The 15848-nt window shown below is 39.6% G+C and overlaps 1 pseudogene; it reads right to left on the bottom strand.

Annotated features, from left to right (window-relative positions):
* Positions 1-6238: 6238 nt before the first annotated feature.
* On the bottom strand, positions 6239-8389 carry LOC140617804 (phosphorylated adapter RNA export protein-like; annotated as a pseudogene).
* Between the last annotated feature and the right edge of the window lie 7459 nt (positions 8390-15848).

Raw genomic sequence — 15848 nt, 5'->3', positions numbered from 1 at the left:
TGGGTTTATTTCCATTCTAGCAATTTGGGGTGTTTTTTTTTTCAAAAAATTAAGTGGGGTGCTTGGCTGGCCCAGTCAGCAGAACATGTAACTCTTGGCCTCGGGGTCTTAGAGATTACTTAAATAAACTATAAATAAAAACCAAAATAAAGTAAAATTAAGTGTCTTGGGTCAGAGTTTAAAATATCAGGCTCTGGACTCGGACTACCTGGATCTGAATCCCAACTCGGCCACTTTTGGCTGTGTGAGCATAACCCTAGGAAATGGTTTGGCTTTCTGCTCCTCAATCTCTTCATCTGTAAAACAAGGATGATAAAAGCCCCACATTGTCCCTCAGAAAGCTCTTAAACCAGGGTCAAGCAGGTCATAGGCACTCAGTAACATGGTGGCTCTTACTGTCATCATGAACCACTGAGGTGGCCATGTGATTTCTTTATTTTATTTTTTTTTTATTTTTTATTTTTGGCCATGTGATTTCTATTCATAATTATCTGCAATGATAAACCGTAACATTAAAAGGCTTAAAAAATTTAATCTTGCAATTTAGGGTTTTCCTTTTTTTTTTTTTTTTTTTTTTTTAGGGTTTTCCTTTTTAAAATTTGTAATTAAAATGTCAAGCACAGGGGCACCTGGGTGGCTCAGTTCATTAAGTGTCTGCCTTCGGCTCAAGTCATACACCCAGGGTCTTGGGTTCAAGCCCCACCTCGGGCTCCATGCTCAGCGAGGAGTCTGCTTCTCCCTCTCTCACTGCCCCTCTCCCCAGTCATGTGCTCGTGCTCTCTCTCCCTCTCAAATAAATAAAATCTTTAAAGAAATGCCAAGCTAAAGAAAGAAAGAAAGAAAAAATAAAGAGATGTCAAGCATATACAGAATGAGTTGGAGCTATAACATACAGCTCGGTGAGGATAGTTAACAGAACTATATTGTATATTTGAAAGTTACCAAGAGAGTAGGTCGTTAAAGTGGTCACCATGAGGATAAAACCAGGTTTGTAACTATGAGCGGTGATGGATGTTGACTAAACGTATTGCGGTGATCATTTTGGAATCGATACGTATATCAAATGATTATGTTGTGCACCTGACACTAATACAATGTTATGTCTATCATACCTTAATCAAAAACTTTAGAGAGACCAGGAAAAAAAAATTTAGAGATGAGGAACCCCCATGGACTCATCACTCCATTTCAGCAAATACCAGCTCCCATCCAGTCTTGTTTTGCCTCTGCCCCTGTTGGTGATGTCCCGGAGCTGGATGCCCGGGTCTGCCAAGAGCTGGTCATCTTCCTCTCTTCTCAAATGATGAACCACAGGGAGTTTGAATTTAACTGTGATGGGCATGTTTACATCATGGAATTTGGCAAATACTCCCCATCGGGGCTCCCCTCCCCCCACCTCTGGGCCAGGGAGCCTGCTGTTAGGCCGTTACCAGCACACCCTCGCTCCAGCTCCCCTCCTCCCTCCGCCCAGCTAGTTTATTTGGGGACATCATATTTTGTTTCAGTGGGTACACCTAAACCATGAGAATTCCTTAAAACAATATAACTGTAATTTCCCATTGCATGTAAAAAAGTTCCCACAACTTTTTTTTTCACACAACTTTCAAAAATATTGTCAAATGTCCATCACTGTTCCAGTTTCCCAGATAATTTTGTGATTTTTTAAAATAGTTGGTTTGGGGGTCCCCGGGTGGTTTAGTCGGTTAAGGGTCTGCCTTCTGCTCAGGTCATGATCCCAGGGTCCTGGGATGGAGCCCCATGTCAAAACCCCTGCTCGGCGGAGAGTCTACTTCTCCCTCTCCCCTGCCACTCTTCTCTCTCTTTCTCTTTCTCTCTCAAATAAATAAAACTTTAAAAAATAGTTGGTTTATTCAAACCAGAATTCCACATAGGTCTGTACTATGGGGATGCAGTATTTTAGAAAAATCTAAAATATGGAAAGCTCTATAGGACGAAGAGCCTGATTCCTTTTTTTATTTGATTTTTTTTTTATTTTTTCAAAGATGTGGGATCCCTGGGTGGCGCAGCGGTTTAGCGCCTGCCTTTGGCCCAGGGCGCGATCCTGGAGACCCAGGATCGAATCCCACGTCAGTCTCCCGGTGCATGGAGCCTGCTTCTCCCTCTGCCTATGTCTCTGCCTCTCTCTCTCTCTGTGTGACTATCATAAATAAAAAAAAAAAAAAAAAAATTCAAAGATGTTATTTATTTATTCATGAGAGACACAGAGAAAGAGGCAGGCTCCCCGCCGGGAGCCCGATGCGGGACTTGATCCCAGGACCTCAGAATCACTACCTGAGCCAAAGGCCAACGCTCAACCACTGAGCCACCCAGGTGCCCCTGAACCCAGCTCCTTGAACAGTGAAACTGTAAGGGGGTTTGGAGAGGGAGCCACAAATCAAATAAGACATATAAACCAAATGCAACATGGTGCCCTATGCAGCCAGTGGTCTCCTGTGTTTTCTCCTAAAAGCTTTATTATTTCACCTTTCCTGTGTTATTGATCCCCCCATCTTTACTGGGGTATAATTGATGATTTAAAAATATAGATTTGGGGCAGCCCGGGTGACTCAGTGGTTTAGCACCACCTTTGGCCCAGCATGTGATCCTGGGGTCCCGGGATCGAGTCCCACGTTGGGCTCCCTGCATGGAGCCTGCCTCTGCCTGTGTCTCTGCCTCTCTCTCTCTCTCTCTCTCTGTTCTCTCTTATGAATAAATAAATAAATGAAATCTTTTAAAAAATAAAAATAAAAAATATAGATTTGAGTTGTACAGCCTGATGTTTTAATATATGTCTACATTGTGAAACTATCACGTAGTCAAATTAATGAACATACCCACCACCTCCCCTGGTAACCATTCCCTTCTTTGTGGCCAGAACACTTACCACCTACTCTTGAGCAAATTTCAAGTACTCAATCCAGTATTAACTGTGGTCACATTGCCGTGCTTTCGATCTCCAGAACTTATTTGTATCACTGAAACGTTACCCCTGGCCAAGATTTCCCCTTTCCCCCTTCACCCCAGCCCCTGGGAACCACCATCCTCTCTGCCTCTAGGAGTCTATTTTAGATTCCACATGTAAGGGAGGTCAGGCGGTGTTTTTCCTTCTGTTTCTGGGTTATTTCACTTAGCATAATGTCCAGATTCATCTATATTATCATATGTGGTAGGATTTCCTTCTTTTTAAAGATTGAATAATATTCTAGTGTGTGTGTATGTGTGTGTGTGTGTATATATACTATATATGTATATAATATATATATTTATATATATAAAACGTTTTCTTTGTTCATCTATAGACAGACTTAGGTTGTTTCCATGTCTTGACCACTGTGAATCATGCTACAATTAACGTGAGAGAGCAAAGATCTCTTCAAGATATTGATTGCATTTCTTCTGTCTCCATACCCAGAAGTGGGACTGCTGGATCCTAAGTTCGTTCTATTTTCATTTTTGAGGAACCTCTATATTGTTTTCCGTAGTGGCAGAACCAATTCACATCCCCATCAGCAGTGTGCCAGGGTTTTCTGTTACTCCGACACTTCTCTTCTGCCTTTTGGATGACAGCCATTCCAATACGTGCAAGGTGATACCTCATGGCAATTTGGAATTCCATTTCCCTGGTGATTAGTGCCATCGAAACACCTTTTTTTTTTTTAAGATTTTATTTATTTATTCATGAAACACACAGAGAGAGAGGCAGAGACACAGGCAGAGGAAGAAGCAGGCTCCATGCAGGGAGCTCGATGTGGGACTCGATCCCGGGACCCCAGGGTCATACCCTGGGCTGAAGTCAGGCACTAAACCGCTGAGCCCCCCAGGGATCCCCAAAACACCTTTTATACGCCTTTGGGTCATTTGTATGTCTTCTTTTGAGAAAAACTTATTTAGTTTCTTTGTCCATTTCATAATTGGGTTCCTTGGTTTTTTGCTGTTGGTTTTTGGATATATATTTATTGGGTATTAACGCCTTCTCAGATATGTGGCTTGCACATATATTCTCCCTTCTGTAGGTGGCCTTTTCATTCTGTTCATTGTTTCTATTGCTGTGCAGAAGCCTTTTGGTCTGACATAATCCCTTTATCTGTTTTTTTGCTTTTGTTGCCTATGTTTTTGGTCGTATCTAAAAAATCACTCTCCAAACCAATGCAGAAGCTTTCCCCCTATGTTCTCCTCCTCTTCTCCTCTCTCCTCTTCTTCTCTTCTCTTCTCTTCTCTTCTCTTCTCTTCTCTTCTCTTCTCTTCTCTTCTCCTCTCCTCTCCTCTCCTCTCCTCTCCTCTCCTCTCCTCTCCTCTCCTCTCCTCTCCTCTCCTCTCCTCTCCTCTCCTCCACGCCCAGTGTCTGGAGACCCTGAGATCAAGACCTGAGGTGAAATCAAGAGTTGGACATTCAATCGACTGAGCCACCCCTATATTTTCTTCTATTCATTTTATGGTTTCAGGTCTTACTTTTACCTCTTCAATCCATTTGGAGTCTATTTGTGTATATGGTGTGAGACAAGAGTCCAATTTCATTCTTCTGCGTGCAGATACCCAGTTTTCCCTGCACCCTTTAATCAAGAGACTGTCCTTACCCTCATTAGTACTTTCATCAAAAATCAATTGACTAAAAAATAAAAAAAATCAATTGACTATAGATGTGTGGATTTATTTTGGGGCTGTCCATTCTGTTCTATTGATCTATTTGTCCATTCTTATGCCAGTGCCATGTCGGTTTGAATACTGTAACTTTGTAATATATTTTGAAATATATTTCCATGTGATTCCTCTAGCCTTGTTCTTGTTACTCAAGATGGCTTTGATTATTTGTTTTGTTCCATAATAATTTTGTTCCATGATAATTTTAGGATTTTTTTCTATTTCTGTAAAAACTGCCTTTGGGGTTCCAATAGAGGTTACACTGAATTTATAGATAATTTTGGGTAGTATGGACATTGTAACAATATTAATTTTTCCAATCCATGAACATGAGAGGTCTTTCCATTTACCTGTGTCTTCTTTAATGTCCTTCATTTTATAATTTCAGCGTACCAGTCTTTCACCTCTTTGGTTAAGTCTATACATAAATATCTTATTCTTTTTGTTGCTGTTGTGAATGGGATTGTTTCTTTCTTTCTTTCTTTCTTTCTTTCTTTCTTTCTTTCTTTCTTTTTCTTTCTTTCTTTCCTTCCTTCCTTCCTTCCTTCCTTCCTTCCTTCCTTCCTTCCTTCCTTCCTTCTTCCTCTTTTTCCTCTTCTCTTTTTCTCCTCCTCTTCCTCCTCTTTGTTGTTGTTCTTCTTCTTCTCCTTCTCCCTCTCCTTCTTCTCCTTCTTTGCCAGTATAACATTTTAAATACCCAGCGTTTTTTTAAGATTGATTGATTTATGATAGACATAGAAAGAGAGAGAGAGGCAGAGACACAGGAGGAGGGAGAAGCAGGCTCCATGCCGGGAGCCCGATGGTGGGACTCGATCCCGGGACTCCAGGATCATGCCCTGGGCCAAAGGCAGGTGCTAAACCGCTGAGCCACCCAGGGATCCCCCAATACCCAGCTTTTTGAACATAAGGTAAAACAGTCTTAGACAGGTAACCCCTGGGAATTTTTTAAATGTCCATGGCAATTACACAGATATGGATCACATTCAGTCTTTAGTGTTTGATCAAGTTAATTAAAAAGAAGTCAAAAACAAAGTTAAAGTTAAGAACTGATACTTCTTTGAAAAGCTTCTCATGTTAATTTACTTCTGGACAAATAAGTGAGAAGAACCATGAATGTAAACCTATTTTAATTTCAGTCTCTATCCTTAAAATTGTCTAGAAGTTCTTAGAACACAGAAAAACTAACTTTGAATACATTTGTAATAGATTAACAATTTATGGACCCTATTAGGATCTTTTAATGGAATGTTTTGAAATCAATCATAATTCTCTGCAAAGATAAATCAGAAAAAGAAAACAAATTTTTGAATGGCATGTTACAATGTCCTGGAAAAAAGTAATTATCAGCTGGTAATAATTAACACACGCGACAGATTGAGAAATTAAATCCTCTGCTATACGCTTTTAAGTATTTTGTCAGATATGAGGAATGTTTCTATCAATAACATTCATCTTCTCACAAATTCAATTTTATTTTAAACAAGAAAATAATTCTTTCTCTCCAGATTTTTATGTTTATCAGTACGAAGTGAAACAAAGCAATCTCAGGAGATTGCTTATTACAGTCTTAATTTAGGAAGTTTTTTTCCTCCAAAATGTACTAAAATGTGTCCAAATCATGAGAATGATGAATGTCAATGGCATCCTCTGTGTCTGTCCACCTTTGCCTCTCCGTGGCCTTCTGAGGGCTTATCTTTTTCTTGTCTGTTTCATTCGTGCCACTTGCAAAGGTTTCTCATAATGCATCTCGATCTTCTTAAAAATTTACATTTTTGGGACACCTGGGTGGCTCATTGGTTCAGCTCCTGCCTTCGGCTCAGGGCATGATCCCGGGGCCTGGGGATCGAGTCCCGCGTCAGGCTCCCTGCATGGAGCCTGCTTCTCCCTCTGCCTGTGTCTCTGCCTCTCTCTCTCTCTGTGTCTCTCATGAATAAGTAAAATCTTTAAACAAAAAATTAGATTTTTAATAGCTTGTTTCATCTTTTTTCTCCAACACTTGTGTTCTCTTCCTAGCAGCCTTTTCATGTTCATACTCCTTTTGATTTTCAGTGTAGAAAACATCCTTAATTTGTTCCTCACCGACACTAGGAATGTTTCCCAGGAGATCTGGGAAAACACCACCTGGTGTTCTTCTTCAAGTGCATCCATCATGAAAAGGCCAGCCGCATTTTGTTCAACTTTGGCATTTCTATCAGTTCATTTGCCTTTTTGTTCCCAATTATCCTCACTCCTTGTGCTATCAGATCTTTCTTTGGTGCCTGCAACCCGAAAGAAATTTTATCAGCCGCTTTCTCATGTGGATCGTCCTCCGTGATCTGATACTGGCCGGTACAGGTCATTTCTAGTCTGTCCCCAGGCCTGTCTTTAACGGGTCAGTTCTGGGTGAGGTGACCTCGCCCATTTTTCTCTCCCTTTGATCTCATTTTTTTGCCACCACGCTTCTATTCATCTAGGTCTTTGTCTGATTCCTTTGTATGTTCTCAAGATTTCCTCTTAAGTTTCCTAGCAAGCAAATAATTGTAGGTCCCCCATCGTCTGGTTCTGTCAACAGCACCCTCCACTCCCAAGATACCGAGTGGCCACTGCGCCTCGATTCTCTTCCGGTAGCCCAGCACCCCGGATGGTGTCACCTTCTTAGGTCCAGGCACACGTGGTTTCTGGCTGCTCTGACTTGGGAGGAGGCTTAAAATATTTCTGTCGCTTGCATTTCAAAGAGAGCTATTATCATCTGCATCAGAAAAACTCTCTTTGCTTGAATCCATACTTTTTTCTTAAGATTTGATTTAATTATTTGAGAGAGAGAAAAAGAGAGCATGAGCAGGGAGAGGGGCAGCCCCCCCCACCCCCCACCGAGCAGGGAGCCTGACTTGGGACTCGATCCTAGGACCTCTTTGGTCATGACCTGAGCTGAAGGCACCCACTTAATGGACTGAGCCAACCAAGCGCCCCTGGATCCACACTTTTAGAGTCTGCTAATGTGATACACCCGGGTGCATATTGGTGTTGCTGCACCCAGGGAGGGCCTCCCCGTGCTGCCCCCACCTAGTGTTTTCAGTACCTGCAGCAGCCTGTCACTGGGAGCAGTGGTGGTGTCGGAATCCAAGTGGGAAAGCTGCGCATCCTCCATGTCACCAGCCTCCCGCACCGTCTTCCCACAGCCTAGACTGTTTTCTCAACTTCCTTTTTGGATAATTTGTGTTTGTGTATAGAAACATGACTAATTTTTGTACGTTGATTTTTAATTTCGCAGCTTTACTGAATTCATTTATTAGTTCTAACAGCTGTTGTTGAGCTTTCAGAGTTTTCTGTGTATATGATCATGGTCATCTGCAAACAGAGATCATTTTACTTCCTCTTCTCCCATTTGGATGACTTTTATTTCTTTTTCTTGTCTGATTGTTCTGGCTACAACTTCCAGTTTTATGTTGAACAGAAGTGCCAAGAGTTAGCATCCTTGCCTTGTACTGGATCTTAGAGGAAAAGCTTTCAGTTTTTTCCCATTGATTATGGTACCAGTTGTGGACTTTTTTTCATACTGGCCTTTATGGAGTTGATATAAGTTCCTTCTATACCTATTTTGCTGATAGTTTTAATCATGAATGGATATTGAACTTTGTCAAATGTTTTTCTGCATCAATTGAGATGATCATGTACTTTTTATCGTTCATTTTGTTAATGCATTGTATCACACTGATCGATTCGCATATATTGAGCCATCTTTACATCTTAGGGGTAAATCCCACTGGGTCATGGTGTATGATCCTTTTAACGTGCTATTAAATTTTATTAGTATTATATCATTTATGTTCATCAGGGATATTGGCCTATAGTTCTCTTTTCTTGTGGTGTCTTTATCTGGCTTTGGTGTCAGGGTGACACTGGCCTCAAAACACGGGTTTGGAAGTGTTCCCTCTTTTTCTATTATTGTGGAAGCATTTAAGAAGAATTGGTATTAATTCTTCGTTGAATGTTTGACAGAATTCACCAATGAAGCCATCTGGTCCTGGGCTTTTCTTTGTTGGGAGGGTTTTGATTACAAATACAATCACCTTATTTGTTATTGGTTTGTTTAGGCTTTTATTTCTTCTTGATTCAGTATTGGTAGGTTGTATGTTCCTAAGAATGTATGTATTTCTTCTAGATTATCCAGTTTGTTGGTGTTTAATTGTTCATAATATTCCCTTACCCTTTTTATTTCTGAAGCACCTGTTGTAATGTCTCCTCTTTCATTTCTGATTTTAAAAATCTGAGTCAGGGCACCTGGGTGGGTCAGTTGATTAAGCATCTGCCTTCAGCTCCTGGGATCAAGTCCTATATCAGGCTCCCTGCTCCGTGGAGAGCATGCTTCTCCCTCTCCCTCTGCAGCTCCCCCTGATTGTGCTCACTCTCTCTGTCAAATAAATAAAATATAAATACATAAATACATAAATAAACAAACTGAATCTTCTCTCTCCTTTTTAAAAAAGATTTTATTTTTAAGCAATCTCTACACCCAACATGGGACTTGAAACTGTCAAGATCAAGAATCACATGCTCCAATGATTGAGCCAGCCAGGCACCCTTGAGTCTTCTCTCTTTCCTTAGTCTAGCTAAGGACTTCTTTCTTTTTCTTTTTCTTTTTCTTTCTTTCTTTCTTTCTTTCTTTCTTTCTTTCTTTCTTTCTTTCTTTCTTTCTTTCCTCTCTTCTTTCTTTTCTTTTTTCTTTTTTCTTTTTTTTCTTTCCTTTTTTTAATTCATGAGAGACACACACAGAGAGAAAGGCAGAGGGAGAAGCAGGCCCCATTCAGGGAGCCTGACGCGGGACTCAGTCCTGGGACTCCGGGATCATGACCTGAGCCAAAGGCAGATGCTCAACTGCTGAGCCACCCAGGCATCCCTAGCTAAGGATTTCTTGATTTTGTTTATCTTTAAAAAAAAAAAAAACTAATGGTTTTTTCTATTGGTTTTCTATTTGATATATGTCTACCTAATCATTATTATTTCCTTCCTTTTGCTAGCTTTATGCTTAGTTTGTTATTCTCTAGTTTCTTTAAGGTGTAAAGTTAGGTTGTTTATTTAAGATATTTCCTCTTTTTTTCCCTCTCTCTCTTTAATGTAGGTGTTTATCACTATAAACTTGCCTATTAGTACTGCTTTTGCTGCATCCCTTAGGTTTTGGTAATTTGTATTTTCATTATTATCTCTCTCACGATACTTTAAAAATACCTTTCAATTTTCTTTTTGACCCAATAGTCACTTAATGTATTCTTTAGTTTCCACATATTTAAATTCTACATATTTTATTTTATTTATTTTAAAGATTTTATTTATTTATTCATGAGAGACACACAGAGAGAGGCAGAGACACAGGCAGAGGGAGAAACAGGCTCCATGCAGGGAGCCCAGTGTGGGACTCGATCCCAGGACTCCAGGATCACCCCCTGGACTGAAGGCAGCGCTAAATCACTGAGCCACCCTGGCTGCCCAATTACACATATTTTAATTGATTTCTAGTTTTGTTTTATTTTATTTTGGATGGGAAAGACACTTGGAATAATTTTGATCTTCTTAACTCTGTTAAAACTTGTTTTGTGACCTAACATTGCTTTATCCCATTACTGTTAAGAAGAAAGTTCTGTATATATGTTAGGTCTACTTGGTCTATAGAATTGTTCAAGTCAGCTGTTTATTGATTTTTCTGTCTGGATGTTTTTTTTTTTTTTTTTTAAGATTTTATTTATTCATTCACGAGAGATGGAGGGAGAGGTAGAGACATAGTCAGAGGGAGAAGCAGGCTCCTCACAGAGAGCCGGATGTGGTCCTTGATCCCGGAACCCCGGGGTCATGCCCTGAACCAAAGACAGACACTCAACTGCTGAGCCACACAAGCATCCTCTCTCCAGATGTTCTATCCATTATTAAAAGGCTATTGATTTCTCATGTAGATCTTATAAACTTGTTCTTTACAAAATTCTTTTTTTTTTGTAATTACTTTTCTGTAGATTTTTTGGGGGAACTTATGATAGTTACATAATTTGCGGTACAAGATAAAGTAAAAGTTTTACTTCTTTCTTTCAAATTCTCAGGCCTCTAATTGCTTTCTTTTGTCTAATTGAATTGGTGTATATTTCCAATACAATGATAAATAGTATGGTGATATGGCATCCTGGTCTTTTTTGTTTCTTGTTTCTGACATTAATGGGAAAGCTTTTAGAGGTTTCTCATTAAGTAAAATATTGGTTTGTTTGGAGTGAAAAAATGTGTAGAGATACTTAATATATCTATATTAATTGGTTACTTAATCATCAGTTATAATATATTTATATCTATATTTAATGTGTGTATAATGTGTTTCTAATATTTAATACATTTACATATATAGAACATAGGAAAGTACATTTTAAATACTATATGTTCATATACACACAATGTATTTTATATATTATATATACACACATACATATATATATGTAGTATACCTATAGTCATTAAGAAAGCACCCATTACCATTTTATTGGATTTCCAAAAATATAAATGGGTATTAAATTTTGCAAATATTACTATTCTGCTAAGATTGAACCAACCTTGAATTCATAGAATAAATCTCATCTAGGCATGATGTATTATTTTTTAAATGTAATATTGGATTCTATTTGCTTATATTTTAAGATTTTCACATTAATATCATAAATGAGATTGGTCTGTAATTCTATTTTTGGATGCAGTCTTTGGCATATTTTAAAATCATTGTAAGGGGTGCCTGGGTGGCTCAGTCAGTGAAGCGTCTGTTTTTGGCTCAGGTCATCATTCCAGGGGCCTGGGATCGAGTCCTGTGTTGGGCTCTCTGCTCAGCCTGCCACTCCCCCTGCTTGTGCATGCTCACTCTCTCTCTCTGTCAAATAAATAAATAAAATCTTTAAAACATTTTTTAGAAAATCAATATTATAATTTCTTTACAAAAATAATTTTGAAATTTTCCTTTGGTTATACTCTGGAATAATTTAAGTAGTATTGGAATTATTTGATCTTTAAAGATTTAGTAGAATTCTCTGTGAAACTACCCAAGTCTAGTGCTTTCTTCCTTCCTCTCATTTAAAAAAATGTTTTTGAAGTATAGTGTATAGACTGAAATCTTCATGAATTGTGGCTATATAACTAAATGAATTTTATTAAATAACTTTGTTTAATCAGCATTTAGGTCAAGAAACAGATATCTCATAAGCCTCCCTCATGTCTCCTTCCACTTGCCAGCTTCCCACTCCAACATCAGCCTGGAGCCATCTTATCATGGTGCTCACTAGGCTCTGTGGTTTGTTTGTTTTCCTACAGTAACTGATTTGCTTAGATTGTTTTTGTCTCCACTGGAGTCAGTTTTGATAAACAGCATTTTTCTGGACAACTATCTATTTCATCTAGGCTTTCAAACTGATATGCATAGAATTATCCAAATTGCTCTCTTATGATTTGAGAGTTTTTTCCTATTATCTTCCCTAATCCTTAAAAACTACAAGCACTAGATAGATCTTTCTAGATGCTCCATCAAGGTCTGTGCAACAGAAAATTGCAAATCCTTCTCTCTCTGTGATAGTGTTATTAAGCATACATTTTTCTGTCTGTCTAGCTAGTTATCTAGGCATCTAACTATCTTGCTCTCTAGGTATCTATGTATATTTCACGTGGTTGAGAAAATGGAAGGGCAGCTACAAAGCGTTTGCATTCCTGATAAAAGAGACAGTTGACTAGGCTTTCTCTCCCTCTCCTCTCTGCCTTGGGCTAAGATGTGATACCATGTCTTGCAACCAGGAGAGAGACGCCAGGAGAATTGTGGCGGCACCGGCCCTGCCATTGATGAGCTGCTTAAGTAACAGGAGGAACCACTTTCAGAATTCTTCAGGACTCCTGTGAAGTGAGTTACAGGCCTCTCTTTCTCTGTGACACTCCAAGTCAAGGGCTGTAACGCGTTCCTGACTGATAGAATAAATTAGACAAAACCAGCAAACTTTAGATGCTCATAGTATATGCGTGTTTAAACATACCAAAATTATCACAGAGATGCCAAATCCCTTAACTCTAAAATAGGAACCTGGGTAGCAATTACTCCAATCAAGTGCTTACTGCAATGGCCTTTTTAGTGTAGGCATTGTTAAAAGCATAATTTGCATACATTATTCACCATGTCTCAGATATCACTTTTTGAAATTTTGTACAATGGGGTACAGATTGGGTACATCTTGTATAGATGACAGAACACATCCTCAAAGGGTTTCAAAGAGATTAAATGAGATAATTCACAAAAAGGGCCTCGGACAGCACCTATCATATGTTAAAGTACTCCATAAATATTAATTATAATCTTTTAATAATCAGGATTAATAAAACCCATTGATGTGAGCTACTTCTATGGATGGCAAGCGCCTTCTCAACTTTTGCATTCCCATGAGAAAATCACCTCCCCCGAGAGGCCCTCTCTGGCTGTTCTATCTAAAGTGGAATCCCTCCCCAAATACCTCCCATTCCCCATTGCCCTGTTCTTTTTATTAGCTCAGAGACCTTGTTGCCATCTGTAATTCTTTTGATTATTTATTTGGTAAATGTGTGTCTCCCCTGATAGAATGTAAACCCCATGAGAGCAAAACTCTCAGTGGCTGGCAGGGATTCTGTACTCTGTATGCTTGTATTGCATAAAGATGACCAGTAATATCCGAGGAACAATTATAATAGAAGGCCATTTGACGTAGAAGGGTTTTGCAGAGGTGGTCATTTTTTTGGATATGATTTCGCCCACATTTAAGTAAAAATGACAGTGGATAAAGATTCTGCTCAATTCTAGATACTCCTCATATACTAGGCCTTATTGGAGAGCTTGCTGGTTTATTATTATTTTTATTTATTCTCTAAATAGTCACTAAATAGTTATACATGGTCTATACACCTTTAGAAAGGGTGGCACAACTTGTTACCTTTATTTCTTAAAATCTTTAAAAGGTTTTATTTATTTATTCATGAGAGACACACAGAGAGAGGCAGAGACACAGGCAGAGGGAGAAGCAGGCTCCACGCAGGGAGCCTGACATGGGACTCGATCCCAGGACTCCAGGATCACACCTTGGGCCGAAGGCGGTGCTAAATCGCTGAGCCACCCCGCTGCCCACAAATTGTTACCTTTAGAAAAATGTTGTTTTGCATTCATATAGAGATGTAAAATTCAGCTGAAATTTTAAAAACTAATGGCTACTTGTAATCAAAGATTTAGATGAAATTCTTCATAATTTTTTGGTCTTCTGAAGGTCCTAGAATTTAGATTTTTAAAGTAGCCCTATAAAAGGAATGTTTGGGACCAGGTCCGACGGAAAATAGAAATGGAAATGTTTTAAGTAGAAGGAATAAATCCATAGGAACAGAAGGAACCCTCAAACACATTTGAGTGACTAGGGGTGGCCCCATGGCAAACGTCTGAACTGGTGGGGAGGCAGGAGTATGGCCAATGCCACTGTCAGAGGGAAGAGGACCCCCTCCCAGCTCAGCCACTGACCCCACCCACCCCATCATCACCACTGGCTTTGGATTCCAGAAGAGTCCTGCAGGATTTCCCCTCCTGACAACTGGCATCCTGGACCCAACAACAGGAGGCCATTTTCTCTTTTTTTTGGTATCTTCCAGAAGGGACAGTATGGTATGGTACTCAAGCAGTGGGCTTTGGCTACCAGAGTTTGAAGCCCAGATTCCTGGTTAAACAGCCATGTCTTTTGCAGCAAGTGATTTTGACCTCTCTAGGCCTTGGTTGACTCATTGGTAAAATGGTGGTGATGGCCGAAACTGTCTCATTGGGCAGTGGTCGGCACATAATAGGGGCTGGATAATTGTGACTTAAGTGACCCTCCTTCTAGAGGTTATTGTGAAGTTATTGTGAAGTCTGCCAGTTCCAGGGGGTGGCCAGGGGGTGGGGTTCTGGGGTATCATTTTCTGGGTGTAATTGCTTTATGGCCTGAGAATTTGTTTCTTAATTTTGATGGATCTGTGGCTAGTGCTGTGGTCATTTCCTGTGGATTCTTCAGAGAAGGTTCCAGAATATCTAGGGAAGCATACAGGCAGCCATCTTAGAAGAGCTGGCCATCTTGGTGGGCTGACCTTGATAGCTGATACCCAGATTTTAGTTAGCTGTTTATTTGGAGTACTTTGGAGGATTATGGGGATTGGTGGGCTGGTCTTGTGGCTTTATTTGCATAATAAGCACTTAAGTGGATTGATGTTAATTTGGGGGATTGTATGTTAATTTGGGGGTACTTTTGAGGGTTGTTTTGCAACAAAATCTACAGAGAATGCACACAATTTTTGTGTGGACTGAGACTGAATATTACGTAGGAAGCTTTCAAAGGGTTCATGGAAGTATTTGCTACTTTTTCTGCCCTCCTTGGGGCTTATTTTGCTCACCTCTGGTAAGCTATGCTAGAGGATTAATTTGGCTAGGATTAATTTTATCTGGAAAATAGAACCAGAAGTGGATTTTTGGGCTGAATTACAGAATCAACTTAAAGTTTCATTTGGCCAATTTCAGAGGGTGCAGAGGTTGATGCTGAAGAGGAGCTGGTCTCACTCTCCCACTTCCCCAGGAAGCCACACCAGGGGTGACCATAAGCTTAAGGTATGACCCTGGGGATGAAGATTAGGGAGCCCAAGTGGACATCAGGTCCAAGCCACCCACAGTTCATTACAGCTTTACTGAGTTTCATGTGGGGCCTGTGAATGCTGATGACCCCCACCACCAGAGTTTATAGTGTATATTTCATTTTAAGTTAAGACTCCCCATTTTTCCCTTTATTTGTAATTTTTAAAGTAAACTATGTTTATGAACTTTGCATTTTTATGATGGCTTATTAGGGAAATGAACCCTTTGTTACAGATTTTTACCCAGTCTCCACCCATTCATATTTTGTTTTATATAATCTTAACTTCCTATAGCCCACCCCACCCCCATGGCTTGTGGCTATTAGGTCATATAGAAGGGGCCTCCTATAAACCAATATTCTGATTGTAAATATACCCATTTTAAAGTACATTAAAAAAATTAAACATGTGATTGATCAACCTAAAATTCCTTTGTGTATGGAGTGAGGTAGGGATCCAGTTTAAGTCTGTCCCCAAGTGTTTATCCATTGGTTTAAAAACCATTTCTTTCTGATAGCTTGTTCATTTTTTCTGCCAGCTTTGAGGGTAATTGACGAAATTCTGAG

Source organism: Canis lupus, chromosome 26 (genome assembly GCF_048164855.1).
Source record: "Canis lupus baileyi chromosome 26, mCanLup2.hap1, whole genome shotgun sequence".
In the NCBI taxonomy this organism is placed as follows: Eukaryota; Metazoa; Chordata; class Mammalia; order Carnivora; family Canidae; genus Canis; species Canis lupus.
This window is presented reverse-complemented; position numbering and strand designations above follow the sequence as displayed.